General features: G+C 47.7%; 1 long non-coding RNA gene across 2 annotated transcripts in view; it reads left to right on the top strand.

Moving 5' to 3' along the window:
- The window catches only part of LOC127492398 (uncharacterized), a 78,596-nt gene that overhangs the window by 29,429 nt on the left and 34,167 nt on the right, over nt 1-15,000 (top strand). For both annotated transcript variants that reach the window (XR_011379384.1, XR_011379383.1), the window contains exon 2: nt 1,240-1,810. This is a non-coding gene — a long non-coding RNA (uncharacterized lncRNA). The remainder of the gene's footprint in view (nt 1-1,239; nt 1,811-15,000) is intronic.

The following is a 15,000-nucleotide window of genomic DNA, read 5'->3' as shown; positions in this document are numbered from 1 at the left end:
ATGGATTGTTTACTGAGTGTGTGTGTGTGGGGGGGTTGGGGGCATGGCCCCGTGGCCAGACTCCCGGTCTGCAAGCCAGGAAAGCTGGGCTTCTTTCCCAAGCCCGGGCAGCCCACCCCTGCAGTGACTCGAGGTCTCCGTTAACTGCCTGGGGCCTTCAGTGTGCTGTGTGATAAGTGGGACTAACACAAGGCCAGCTTTTGTGGCACCGAAACCCCAGCTCTGCTGTGATCTCATGGAGTGGCCTTCAACTCCATCAGTCCTCCTGCCTCCTTTCTCTTCTGCAGTCTAGGGAAAAGGAGATGTATATGTGTGTGTGTGTGTGTGTGGTGTGTGTGTCTATACCAATATATGTGTGCATATGCAGACACATATATGTGTCTATACGTGCAAACATATGATACAGGTGTAAGTGTATGCATATATGATACACATGTAGGTATATATACACACATGATGCATGCATATGGTATATATGTGTAGGTGTATACATATATAATGCGCATGTCTTGTCTTTACATATATATGTGTATACATATATGATATAAACTTTTATATATGTGTATCTATTCATATATATTGTACCATGGTTTGAACATGATTTGGCTCTTGTACAGTTTAACCCCCAAAGTCTTAATGTTAGTGGTACTAATAGAATGTAAGCAACACAATTGTGCTTACAGGTGGGGCCTTTGGGAAGTGATCCTATTGGATCAGGTTGTTGGCGTAGAACCCTCTTGATGGGGTCCTGGTGGTTTTCTAAAGAGAGACACACAGGGGTACGCCCTGTGTTTTGCAGAGGAATGCTCCGGACCACCTGGGACTCTGCTGGCAGGAACGCCATCCCCAGAGGCTGGGCCCCTGGGGCCTGCCTGCTCTGGAACTGTGAATCCCCCAATTCTGAACCAGAATAGCCCCTTTTCCTTTACGAAGCTAGGCTGCCTCAGGAATTTCTAGTGAGGAATTGTAGTGACGAAAACTGTTTTAATAGACATGGTGCCATGAAAGAGCATCGGGCCGGCCATGAGACCAAGTGGCTCCTGTGTTTGGGTTTTGACTCGAGCAGCTCTGTGACAATGGCTAACTGACTCGACTTCTGTGCCTGAGTTTCCTCCTCTGCAGAGGGAGTGTAGACTGACCTCTGGTTTGCTGTGAAAAGCGCGTCAGTCACCGTGCCTGGGTATGTGGCGTAGGTGGTGAAGTGTGTGCTCTCGCAATCTGCCTGTTATTTTCTTGTAGGACATTTCTTGTAGCAATTGTCATTGCTAAATGGCAGTGTCAACTGAGTCCAGACACGGGAAGATCCTCGTCTCTGTCCCGTGGGGGATCAAGTTCAAGTGAGTGTGCTGCTGGGGTCCAAGAGCTTCTGGTGAGTGGCCCGTCCCTTCCTCAACTCCTCCTACTAATGGGCACCCATGTTCCCAGGCAGAATTCTTGTTCACTCATCAGGTACAAGACCCAGACACCAAAATAGCACTTGTGTCAGAAACTGGTACTGCTCGGTGGCTTCGGGGATTTATTTTTTTCGCTTGGCTCTACTTCCCTCCCGGCATCTGTGGACGTGTGGAGGATGTGACACAGGCTGGGTGGCTAGGTTCAGAAGCGATCCAAACATTACACAGAGAGACAAGAATTTCAGAGGTGTTGCAGAGGACGGGCCGGCACCATCGATGTAGGGCAGACACAGGCCCCAAGTTTTGCAGGCGTCCAGCTTGTATAGGACGCGGGGCCCAGAGGAACGACATTCAACTCTAAATGAAGAATTTACAACACAACTTTGTACGTACGAAAGGATGTCATCGTTTAGCAGGTAAATATGTGTCACTTATGCCAACTGGAAAATTATTGTTTAAAAATATGCAGGGATTTTTAAATAGATATGGTCACTAAATTTCATGATTTTGCTAACAACTGCATTTAAAGAATGCAGGAAACATTGAAAATGTCACTTTGAGAAGTGGCCCTTCAACATGCCCAGTAATCATCTATGTTTCAGTATCTTTATTTTTTTAAGATTTTATTTATTTGTTTATTCGAGAGGCTGAATTACAAACAGAGGGAGGGAGGGAGAGAGGGAGAGACAGAGACAGAGACAGAGAGAGTCAGAGAGACAGTGAGAGGTCTTCTATCCACTGGTTCACTCCCCTAATGGCTGCAGTGGCTAGAGCTGGACCCATCTGAAGCCAGGAGCCAGGAACTTCTTCCAGGTCCCCAATGTGAGTGCAGGGGCCCAAGGGCTTGCGCCATCTTCCACTGCTTTCCCAGGCCATAGCAGAGAGCTGGATTAAAAGAGGAGCAGCTGAGCCTCAAACCGGCACCCATATGGGATGCTGGCACTGAAGGCGGAGGCTTAGGTCACTACGCCACAGCGCCAGCTACAGTTTCAGTATCTTTATCTTCTATGTGGGACATCAGACTGAATTTCTGGGGTTCTTGTGAGAAGTTAGGATAATGTGTGAAAGGAGCTGAGGCCAGATCTGGTGATGGTAGGAATTTAAAACCTGGAGCTTGTTTATTACTAGGGAAGGTATAAGGTTGTGGTGCAGTCTGTTAAGTTGCTGCTGGGACGCCCACCTCCTGTATCCCGTATCAGAGTGCCGGGTTAGAGTCTCAGCTACTCTGTGCTTCTGATTCTCTGCTAACGCCCATGGGAAGCAGCGGATGATAGCTCAGGTATCTTTCATTCCAGTGACCCACGTGGGCAACCTGGTTGGAGCTGCTGGCTCCTGGCTTTGGCCTGATATAATCCTGGCTGTTGCAGCCATTTAGGGAGTGAGCAGTGGATTCTCTTCTGTCCCTGTCTCTCACTGTCTCTCTCTGTGTCACCCTGCCTTTCAAATAAGTAAGTAAATCTTAAAAAAAAAAAAAAAAGTCAAGCGGAGGGCAGGTGTTTGGTGCAGTGGGTTAAATTGCCAGTTGGGATACCCACATTTCATATCAGAGTGCTTCGGATCGAGTCTTGCCTCTGCCTCCAATCCAGCTTCCTGCTAATGTGCACCCTGGGGGGAAGTAGAAGATAGCTCAAGTACTTATGCCACCCATGTGGGAGACCCAGGTGGAGTCCCTGGCTTCTAGCTTTGGCCTGGCCCAGCTCCAGCTATTGTGGGCATTTGAGGAGTGAAGCAGTAGAAGGAATACCTCTGTGTGCCTTTCTGTGTGTCTCTCCTCCTTTGTCTGTCACCTCTCCCTTTCAAATAAATAAATAAATAAATAAATAAATCTTTCTAAAGGAAGCAAACAGTACACACAGTATTTATGATTCAGAATTTCCAGCTCTTGTCGGAATATTTTCCCTTCTTATCTGGAGTATGACAGACAGATTTAGTAGGACTTCTTTAATTTCTGGATATTGTAGCCGATTTCCACTTGTTGGAAATTAGAAAATCCCATATGGGTGCTGATTCAAGACCCAGCTGCTCTATTTCTGATCCAGCTCTCTGCTATGGCCTGGGAGAGTAGTAGAAGACGACCCAAATCCTTGGGCCTCTGCACCCTGACTTCAGATGATTCCAGCTCTAGCCGTTGCAGCCATTTGGGAGTGAACCAGTGGATGGAAGACCTCTCTCTCTCTCTCTCTCTCTCTCTCTCTCTCTCTCTCTCTCTCTCTTCTCTGCCTCTGTGTAACTCTGCCTTTCAAATAAATAAATCTTTAAAACAATTCATTGCATCTTAGAAATTACATAGAAATGAAAACTCTGCATTGTGTGACAGGCAATGGACTACATGCTTTACCCACATGAACAATTAATATTCTAAGGGACCGTAGACAGGGCGGCCTCACTGCAGATGAGAGAACCAGATCTCCAAGAGTGGCGGTCGCTTGGCCAAGGCCATGAGAAGGGTAAGGGGATGAGAACTGAATTCTTTATGAAACCTCAGGCCACATGCTCAGTTACTAAGCATGCTGAGTTTGTTGAAGAACAGCCTGTCACTGGAGCCGCACACACGGAGCAGGGGTTGAGGTTGTCCTGGCTATGCAGGGCCTGGGGGGAACTTTGGGGAGCTAAGGAAAGGAGAGGGAGCTGCTGGTTCTGTGGGCTACACTCATGGTCATTTTCCTGCTTAGGTCTCAAAGCTCAGCCGCGACCCCTGCCAATGGATGCCCTGTCCCCCCGGACACCCCCCTCCCCAGGAGTGCACGTCCCTCCCTCTGCCCACCCTCTCTCAGGGTGCTTTTGGTGCACCATCTTTCTCTTGGAGCCCGAGGGACTTCCCTGTTCTCTCGGAGCCCAGTCCAAGAGTCTCATGCTGGTGTGCACACAATGCCTGCCACTCCTATTCTCGTCTTCCCTGTCCCATCAGTTCCTCTCAAACGCCCTCCTCCTCCTCCTGCCCCCCAGGCTCCCACTGTTAACTTATTCCAGTCTATGCATGTGCCTTCCCTGGCCAGCAGCAACCGGTACTCTGACAGCCACGGTGGAGGGTGACAAGGCAGCCTGGAGGCCAATAGTTAGGACACAGCCTAGTGGGGGCCAGGTGTTGGCTTGTGAAACGGCCCTGTTGAATGGCAGAGCCATAGGGACAGTGCGGGGGGTGGTTATTCACTCAAATTCACTCATACATTCAAGTTTTTAAAAATTGAATTCCTGGTGTTGGGGACGGAGCCGTGCCTTGGAAAACTCAGAGCCCAAGGAGTGGAAGACTATGATGACAGAGGGTCAGTGCGGGCAGCCATAGTCTGAGTGCTGTGAGTCTGTGTGTGTGTGAGTGTGTGTGTGAGAGTGTGTGTGTGGACATGTGTGTGTGGGCTTGTGTGTGTGGGAGGGGAGGGGGGCCTGCAGGTGGAGGTGCAGCAGGTGCTAATGCTGAGCGCAGGAGAGGGCAGGTGCTTCCACAAATATACACACAGCAGCGTGGCTGGGATAGCCCATGTGTGGGGAGGAATGGTAAAAGCCACTCATTCTGATGGACTCGTCAGCCATGACCCTAACCCATGCTGCAGCTGATCACTGAGGAGACAGAGGTAAGGAAACCAGTGAGGGCTGAGACCTGCCCTGGGGCCGGCAGGAGCAGGAGGTGTTACCATCCCTGGAGCAGTTACTGAAAACTCTTAAGAAATTCTAAGAATGCTCTAGCTGCAGGTGTAGGAGTTGGGGACTTGGGTTAAAGCAACCAGTGCCTGCCACCCACAGCCCAGCAGGGAACTGCGGTGCAGGGTGAGGAAGAGAGGGCTGTGTGATGGAGGGCTGCCTGGTGGCGGTGGTCTTAGGCATGAGCAGTTGCCGCAGTGGGAACCAGCCCCAGGAGCATGTTGCTTGGCTTGGGAATGGTTCTGCTAGGGCCCTTGGGCTTGGCAGTGGAACGTTTTCCATTTCTGTCCTTGTGATCTTTTCATCTTGCTATTGACATATACTTTCCTTGACGGGAATGGCTTATGGCCACCTTCTAGGCTCCACGCAACTTCTAAAGGAAAAGTGCGGCCTCATATATGAGTCATCATGCAGGAACTCTACGTTTGGTAGGACTCATCTTTTTTATAACAGGAAGTCAATACATGTTGCTAAGCTACTGTGTCCACCAAAAAAAACCATATAGTAGATTCCATTGTACTCTTGTGTTCTGTGAGAGTTGATGATTCCTCGATGTTAATCCAGGGCTTTTGTTCTTGACCTCCTTTGCCCAAAGTTAATTAGAGTTTGGCCATGGCATACTTGGTGTAAACAAAATAAAAAAGGCCTGAATCAGAATTTCCCATGAGAAAACAGTCTTAAACTTTCTCAAAAGAACTTAAAAAGCTCTACTGGTCCATGCTTTTAGCTTCCGCATCTATCATCTATCATCTATCTATCTATCTATCTATCTATTATCTATATCATCCATCTATTCAAGGACCTTGCAAATCTCTGATTTAATCTTACTGTTGCAAAGAAAAGAAATACAAGGACTCCTCAAAAAGTTAATGGAAGATGCATATTAAGAAAAATCTATGCGTGGGGCCGGCACAGTGGCACACTTAGTTAATCCTCTGCCTGCGGCACCAGCATCCCAATATGGTGTCGGGTTCTAGTCTCAGTTACTCCTCTTCCAGTCCAGCTCTCTACTGTGGCCTGGGAAGGCAGCGGAGGATGGCCCAAGTGCTTGGGCCCCTGCACTGTGTGGGAGACCAGGAGGAAGCATCTGGCTCCTGGCTTCGGATGGGCGTAGCTCCGTCCTTGGCAGCCATTTTGGGGGGTGAACCAATGGAAGGAAGACCTTTCTCTCTGTCTCTCTCTCTCACTGTCTAACTCCGTCAGATTAAAAAAAATAAAGAAAAGAAAATCCATGCATGAATTTCAAAATCTTTTTGCATCAAAATAAACTTATCTTTTCACTCCATTTCTAATGACAGTTTCAAATCCCCTGTACACAGACTTCTCACATAAGTGTTAAGAGTTGCAAGCTCCTTGTTTGGTCTACTGGGGTTGGGGCATCTGTTATCACCTCTGAAAAGAGAAAGGCAGTCAGAGACCATTTGGAAGTGCAGTGTAACGAAAGAAGAACTAGGCCTCCATTACACCATTTCCCCAAGACAGAAATTTCAAATAATGGACATCACTGCCTGTATCAGAGGCTGTGAACCTCAGTGGGGTCATCTTGTCTTAATATTTAATGTACATGAACTCACTTGACAGAGTTGACAATTAGGGTACCATTCAATCCAAGGTCCACAAGAAGGAGGGATGGGTGCACTGGAACTGGCTCTTCCTGCAGCTGGAATTTCTTACGTGCGCTCCGTGTCAACGCCTCACCCTGCGGAGTGCACTGACGGCAGCTTTTATCCCCACACAGCATTGTTTCCGAACGCAAGTCACTGTCCTCATCTCATCTCCGCGAGTAGCTCCAGCTTCAGGGTGAGAGCTGGCTGTGCTGAGCTTTCTGAGAGATGAGCTGTCCATCTCCAGGTGCTTCGCAGTTAGGGGCTTGCTCATTTTAGCAGTGGTCATAAGGATTTGAGAGTGAAAAAAGGTATTGTGAAGCTAGGGCATCGAGTTCTAAACTGATTCAGGAGGCAAGAAATGTGTGTGAGACCTGAGCTGAGACTTGTACCTGGAGGACCTGGGCTGTAAGTATGTGCCCAGGAATTTTCCTATGTGTTCCAACTTCCTGCCAAAGATGCACATTTCTGATGAAAAGGAACTTCCAAAACTCATTTTCCATCTACGTGCTTTCACCAGTATGCTAGCCTCTGACCCCAACACTCATGGAAGCCATAATGGTTAGATTCTGAGTTCCAACTCCATTGACAATTACCTTGTTATTTCTGCTAAGCCTCAGTTTCCTCAAATGTAATAGTGGATCTTACCTAATAGGGTAGTTCTGCTGATCAGATGAGATGATCAAATGAAATGCACTGAGCACCTGCATTTAATAAGTAATGCAATCGATGTTTACTCTGATCACCCAGGAAGCAAAAGCAAGCCCATGCCTTGGCTCCACGCCACTGATTTGTGGGAAGAACAAAGGACTGGTTCTGTGCTCTAGATGCAAAACAATGGAAATATTTTATTTATTTATTTTTTAAGTTTTGTGTTTTTTTGTAAAGATTTATTTATCTATTTGAAAAGCAGAGTTACAGAAAGAGTGAGGGGGAGAGAAAGATCTTCCATCTGTGGCTTCACTCCCCAAATGGCTGCACTGGCCAGGACTGGGCCAGGCCAAAGCCAGGTCTTCCATATGGCTTAGGGTCCCAAGCACTTGGACCATCCTCTGTTTTTTTCCCAGGTGCATTAGCAGGGAGCTAGATCAGAAGTGGAGCAGCCGTATGGGTTGCTTGCATCTCAGGCAGTGGCCTAACCCACTCTGCCACAATGGCGGCCCCAGCGAAAATATTTCAAAAGCATTTGTGTTTCCCTGTTACATATGTTGTGTTTTACATTAATAACTCCGAAACTATTTAAATATGCACGTGGCAGATTCAGGTGTTCACTCAGTGTATCTGGTGTATGTTGGGCATCTGCTGTCTGCCAAGCCAGGTGCTGGGGAAGAAGAGACAAGATACAGCCCTTGAGCCATGGGAGGACACAGGTGCGAGCCAGTGCGGGCAGTGGAGTGAAAGGGGCACCTGGAAGAACTTTGGTGCAGAAAGTAGGGAGTGGGCCAGAAAGGGCTGCTGGCATGAGCAGAGCAAGAGGTGGGAAATGGCAGGGGTTACAGGCAGCTCTGAGAAAGCCAGGTCACCAGAAGGGTCAGGGTGAATCCTGGAATGGTGGGCAGAGAGGCTGGAAGGAGACGCTGACCTTTGGGTCCTTGTGTGCTCCCCCAGAGCCTTGGCTCTTCAGCCTGAAGCTCTCAGGGCACCGCTATGAATGTGTACCCGAGGACTCCAAAGACCTCATGGCAAATGGAATTAAAAGGTAAATTTATTTTGATGCAAAAAACTGAAATCCGTGCATAATTTATTCATAATACACATTTTCTGTGTATTTTTTAAGTTCCCTTAAATACATGAATTTTGCATCAAAATAAACTTACCTTGCGACAGGCGTTGTGGTATAGTGGGTAAAGCTTCAGTCTGTGACACCGGCATCCCATATGGGCTCTGGTTTGTGTCCCAGCTGCTCCACCTCTGATCCAGCTCCTTGCTAATGGCCTGGGAAAGCAGCGGAAGTTGGCCCAAGCATGAGACCTGGATGTAGCTCCTGGTTCTTTTTTTTTTTTTTTTTTTTTTTTTTTTTTTTTTTTTTTGACAGGCAGAGTGGACAGTGAGAGAGAGAGACAGAGAGAAAGGTCTTCCTTCCATTGGTTCACCCCCCAAATGGCCGCTACGGTCGGAGCGCTGCGCCGATCCGAAGCCAGGAGCCAGGTGCTTCCTCCTGGTCTCCCATGCGGGTACAGGGCCCAAGCACTTGGGCCATCCTCCACTGCCTTCCTGGGCTACGGCAGAGAGCTGGACTGGAAGAGAAGCAACCGGGACAGAATCCAGCACCCCAACCGGGACTAGAACCGGCGCCGCAGGTGGAGGATTAGCCAAGTGAGCCACGGCACTGGCCCAAAGCTCCTGGTTCTTGGCTTTAGCCTGGTCCAGCCCTGGCCATTGCCCATTGCAGCTGTCTGGGGAGTGAATCAGCAGATGGAAGATTCCCCCCCCCCCCCTTCTGTGTAACTCTTTCAAAATAAATCTTTTAAAAAATGAACTTTTACTTCATTTTCTAAGAGCATTTTGAACTAGCATCAGATATTGATAATTTTGTGTGGAGGATGGGTTGGAGGTGGAGACCAGATTCAGGGTAGATGAGGTGGCTTCTGCATCTGTTGGAACAAGGTCTGGATGTGGGTGGTGCCCCTGGGAAGGAGCAGGAGGCAGGGGCACTGACAGAACTGTGGAGAGTGAGGGCGGGGAGGAGGCAGAGAGGAACCCCAGGTAGCTAGATTGGTAGTGGAGTATGCGGTGGAGCATAAACAGAGAATAAATATATATATATTTTTTTTAGAGTAAAAGAGGAGGAGGAGCATGTTTTAAGGGTGGAAGAGGATTTGTTCCTTTTGAAAAAACTTTACATAGATACTGAATTTTTAATCAAGAAAAGTGATGATTCAGATATGCTTTTCTTTTAGTATCTGGAATGAAATGATCGGTAATCATCAAGTCCTCAGGAGATATGTGAACAGGAGTTTGCACAAAGACTCCCAGGAGGCCGGCGCCGCGGCTCACTAGGCTAATCCTCCGCCTAGCGGCGCCGGCACACCGGGTTCTAGTCCCGGTCGGGGCGCCGGATTCTGTCCCGGTTGCCCCTCTTCCAGGCCAGCCCTCTGCTGTGGCCAGGGAGTGCAGTGGAGGATGGCCCAGGTGCTTGGGCCCTGCACCCCATGGGAGACCAGGAAAAGCACCTGGCTCCTGGCTCCTGCCATCGGATCAGCGCGGTGCGCCGGCCGCAGCGGCCATTGGAGGGTGAACCAACGGCAAAGGAAGACCTTTCTCTCTGTCTCTCTCTCTCACTGTCCACTCTGCCTGTCAAAAAAAAAAAAAAAAAAAAAAAAAAAAAAAAAAAAAAAAAAAAAAAAAAGACTCCCAGGAAAGACCAGGCAACAACTCAGCCAAGCTACCCACATATATATTTTTAAAGATTTATTTATTTGAAAGGCAGAGTTACAGAGACAGAGGGAGAGTCACAGACAAAGAGCTTCATCAGCTGGTTTGCTCCCCAGATGACCACAAAGGCCAGGGCTGGACCAGGCTGAAGTCAGGAGCCAGGAGCTTCATCTGGGTCTCCTACATGGCTGCCATCATCCACTGCTTTCCCAGGCGCATTAGCAGGGAGTTGGATGGGAAGTGGAGCAACTGGGACACAAACCAGTGCCTATAGGGGATTCCAGCATTGCAGGTGGTGGCTTTAACCTCTACGCCACAGCGCTGGCCTCTAACCCCCATAATTTATGATGGGGCAGGGGACGAAGAGAATTGTAAAACCTTGAGAAAGAGGGAGACTGGTTATAGAAAAAACACTGATATAATGAGACTAATAAAAATAATAAAAAACCCCCACTGTCTTCAGATACCAGTTTCTGCCTCTTCCCTGACGTTTAATTAATGGCTCTTCATTCTCTCTTCCCAGTTTCCTCTGATAGATTCTTAGAATAAGTGGTAGGTAGCAACAAGTGAAGCCAATGGAAGGAAGGAGGAGAAATAGGCACTTGGATAATTCACAGACTGATAGTGACTCACTTAAGTCAGGTGGAGCCGTGAGTGCTACATAGGTGGAGTCGGAAGAAATTAAGACGAGGTTTGGGGATATAGCCACAAGATCAGTGAGTCTGTGAACTTCAAGTTCTTACACATGCTTGTGTGTCTTAGCCTAGAAACCTACTGGGTTTTCAATTTTCTTTCTTTCAGATGCAGTCATCTTATTCTAGGGGTTCTGGACAGCAGGGAGGAGTGGTGTTTGCTTTCTACTGCAAACTCAATAAAATAAGAAACTGAAAATGGGGAGGAGACACGCAGACAGTTTCCCTTGCAGAGAAGGGCTCAGAGCAGTCCCACTCCTGCATACAAAGGGCTCATGGAGTCCTTGTTTGCTGCAGCGCCCCTGGGAGAGGGCTGAGGTCAGTAGGAGAGGGCTGTGGGTGGGTGTCCCCCGGCTCACTTCCTCCCTCTCCTCTCCCTGCCAGGGCTCCCTCGTCCCGACCTGTAGTCCCCGCCCAGGCAATTCCAGCTCTGGGTGTTTCTTAAGCAAATAGAGCAAATCCTGCCAGCTCTAGGGGTTGCCACCTTTTAGAGGCTGGATTCCAGGGCAAGTCCTCATGACTTCTAGTGACTCAGTGCACCGGCCTCTTCTCAGTCTTTGATGTCTCCCTCCTCCGGCTCCTTAAACACTTAGGTCTCTGTGCAGCCACCTCTCCATGCACGCACGGCCGTGTTCTAATGATCTGTGCTGTGGCTGTGGAGCGTGGTGTTTCTGCCCTCCCGGCATATTCTCTGGCTTTCCCAGGTCTATGTCCTACTGTCCAACCACATGGGGGACTGCTGGGGACTGGGAAGAAATTTGTCAGCTGCTTCTTCACCTCCTTCCTCTCCCCATTGCCACACTGGAGACCAGAGCACCGCAGCTTCAACAAATGCTTGTGGAGTGTGGAGTGAGGCCTACAACTGGGTAGCTCCAAGGAAGAAAAAAAATGTACACAAAATGTAAACAAATATCTCCTTAAAGGATACAATAGTAATTCTCTCTTTTTTTTTTTTTTTTTTTAAGATTTATGTATTCATTTGAAAGGCAGAGTTATGGGGAGTGGGGGAGACAGAGAGAGAGAGAGAGAGATCTTCCATCGCTGGTTCACTCCTCAAATGGCCACAACACCTGAAACTGGGTGCATCTGAAGCCAGGAGCCAGGAGATTCATCTGGGTCTCCCATGTGGGTGCAGGTGCCCAAGGATTTGGGCCATCTGCTGCTGCTTTCCCAGGAGCATTAGCAGTGAGCTGGATTGGAAGTGGAGCAGTCAGGACTTCAGCTGGCACTCATGTAGGCTGCTGGCATCACAGGCGGTGGCTTTACCCGCCACGCCACCCGCTGGTCCCAGTAGTAATTCTTGTCAAGCATCTGGTGGATGTCAGGCACTTTGTGTCATCACGTTCGATGCCTGTAATGTTCTCGAGCGTCGTGGTTTTACGGATGAGGGAGCTGAAGCACAAGTAAGCAGTGTTTCCATGTTTCGAAGGAGATTCTGTGTTTGGGTAGCACCCACTTCTACTCTAGACTATCCTGCTTGTGTTGCACTTAAATCTGTTTCTACCCACAGGGTCTACTGTGATTCCTTCTGGATGTATCATTATATTGTACATTTGTATCTGTAACATCAGGAGTAGATCTTTGTGTCTGGTTTGAGGTCAAAATTAATTTTTTTAAAAAATTTATTTATTTGAAAGAGTTACACAGAGAGAAGGAGTGGCAGAGAGAGGTCTTCTTCCATTGGCTGGTTCACTCCCCAGTTGGCTGCAATGGCCAGAGCTGCGCCGATCTGAAACCAGGAGCCAGAATCTTCTTCCAGGTCTCCCATTTGGGTGCAGAGGCCCAAGGACTTGGGCCATCCTCCGCTGCTTTCCCAGGCCATAGCAGAGAGCTGGATTGGAAGTGGAGCAGCTGGGACTCAAACTGGCACTCATATGGGATGCTGGCACTGCAGGCAGTGGCTTTACCCACTACACCACAGCACTGGCCCCAATTTTTTGTTTTTGGATTCTCAAATGATAGCACATAATTTGCTCTTTAAAAAGATTTATATATTCATTCATTTGAAAGGCAGTGAGAGAGAGAGAGAGAGAGAGAGAGAGAGATCTTCCATTGGTTCACTCTTCAAATGGCTGCAGCAGCCTGGCCTTGGCTCAGAGACAGAAATTCCATCTGAACATCCTATGTGGGTGGCACAGACCCAAGCATTTAAACCATTATCCACTGCTTCCCAGGTGCATTAGCAGGAAGCAGGGTCGGAAGCAGAGTAACTGGGACTCGAACAAGTGCTCTAGAGTGGGGTGGCTGGCATTGCAAATGCGGCTTAACCTGATGCCTCACAGCTTCTGCCCTGGCACATGGTATTTTGAAAGCAACCATTCTTGTGTTGCAGTGTCACTTTTTCCCTAAGTCAAGTGACCTTACATATATGAGTCAGGTTTGTATTCACTAGTCTATTACTCTGTTTTCTTTGTACTAAACTTCTGTCTTAATCATTACAACTTGACAGTATTTCTTCATATCTGGAAGTATAAATCTTCCAACTTCACTCTTCCTTTTCAGGATCACCTTGATTACCCTTGGCCATTTGTATTTCCATAAAAGTTTCAGGATCACCTTGTCTGTTTATATACACACACATACGCTCTCTCTGGGATTTTGATTGGGATTATATTGAATCTATAGATCAATTTGGGAAGAATTGACATCTTGACTCTTTTGGATCCATTGACATGGTAAATCTCTCTTTTTAAGGTCTTTATGAGCTTCTCACAATAATGTTACATAGTTTTTGTATTGCTCTCCTGTTCACATTTTGTTAGATTTGTTTTATTTTATTTTTTAAAAAGATTTATTTATTTATTTGAAAGTCAGAGTTACACAGAGAGAAGAGAGGCAGAGAGAGAGAGAGAGAGAGAGGTCTTCCATCCAATGGTTCACTCCCCAATTGGCCGCCATGGCTGGAGCTGCGCCGATCTGAAGTCAGGAGCCAGGAGTTTCTTCCAGGTCTCCCATGTGGGTGCGGGGGTCCAAGGACTTGTGCCATCTTCCACTGCTTTCCCAGGCCATAGCAGAGAGCTGATCAGAAGTGGGGCAGCCAGGTCTCAAACCGGTGCCCATATGGGATGCTGGCACTTCAGGCCAGGGTGTTAACCTGCTGCACCACAGCACTGGCCCCAAGATTTATTTTATGTATTTTGTTTTTTTTTTTTGAATGAAATTGTACTTGTGATCATCTAAAACTTTCATTTATTATGACATACAGGATTTTGTGTATTGTTAATTTAAGTAGAGACTTTGCTTTTCACTTATTAATTCCAATTGTGAAGTATTTTAGCTGTCTTATGTATGTAATTATGTCATCTATAAATAATGATAAATTTCTTTTTTTCTGATAACCGAATTTTATCTCTTTTTTTTCTTGATTTCTATGCATTCCAGAACAATGTTGATTAAAAGTAATGATGGCCGGCGCCATGGCTCAATGGGCTAATCCTCCGCCTTGTGGCGCCAGCACCCCGGGTTCTAGTCCTGGTCGGGGTGCCGGATTCTGTCCTGGTTGCCCTTCTTCCAGGCCAGCTCTCTGCTGTGGCCCGGGAGTGCAGTGGAGGATGGCCCAAGTCCTTGGGCCCTGCACCCCATGGGAGACCAGGAGAAGCACCTGGCTCCTGCCTTTGGATCAGTGCGGTGCGCCAGCCGCAGCGCGCCGGCCACAGCGGCCATTGGAGGGTGAACCAACGGCAAAGGAAGACCTTTCTCTCTGTCTCTCTCTCTCACTGTCCACTCTGCCTGTCAAAAAAAAAAAAAAAAATGATAATGGGGCCGGTGCTGTGGCTCACTTGGTTAATCCTCCTGCAGCACCGGCATCCCATATGGGTGCGCCAGGTTCTAGTCCAGTTGCTCCTCTTCAGTCCAGCTCTCTGCTGTGGCCTGGGAGTGCTGTGGAGGATGGCCCAAGTACTTAGGCCCTGCACCCACATGGGAGACCAGGAAGAAGCACCTGGCTCCTGGCTTTGGATCGGCGCAGTGCTGGTCGTAGCAGCCATTTAGGGGATGAACCAATGGAAGGAAGACCTTTCTCTCTGTCTCTCTCCCTCTCACTGTCTATAACTCTACCTGTCAAAAAAAAAAAAAGTAATGATAATGGGCATTTTATTCCATTCTCAATCTTAGGGTGGAATCTTTAAATGTTTTGCTATTAAACATTCTATTTACTGTAGTTTTTTTTTTTTTTTAAAGAAACCATTTAGTTAAGGAGGTTCTCTTCTATTTCTAGTAAGATAAAAATTTTTTTTAAATCACAAGTGGATGTTAAATCTTATCAAATGATCATGATCTTTCTTCTTTATTGTTATATAT

Source organism: Oryctolagus cuniculus, chromosome 10 (genome assembly GCF_964237555.1).
Source record: "Oryctolagus cuniculus chromosome 10, mOryCun1.1, whole genome shotgun sequence".
In the NCBI taxonomy this organism is placed as follows: domain Eukaryota; kingdom Metazoa; phylum Chordata; class Mammalia; order Lagomorpha; family Leporidae; genus Oryctolagus; species Oryctolagus cuniculus.
The sequence above is the reverse complement of the archived record's forward strand: the minus strand, read 5'-3'. Positions and strand labels throughout refer to the sequence as shown.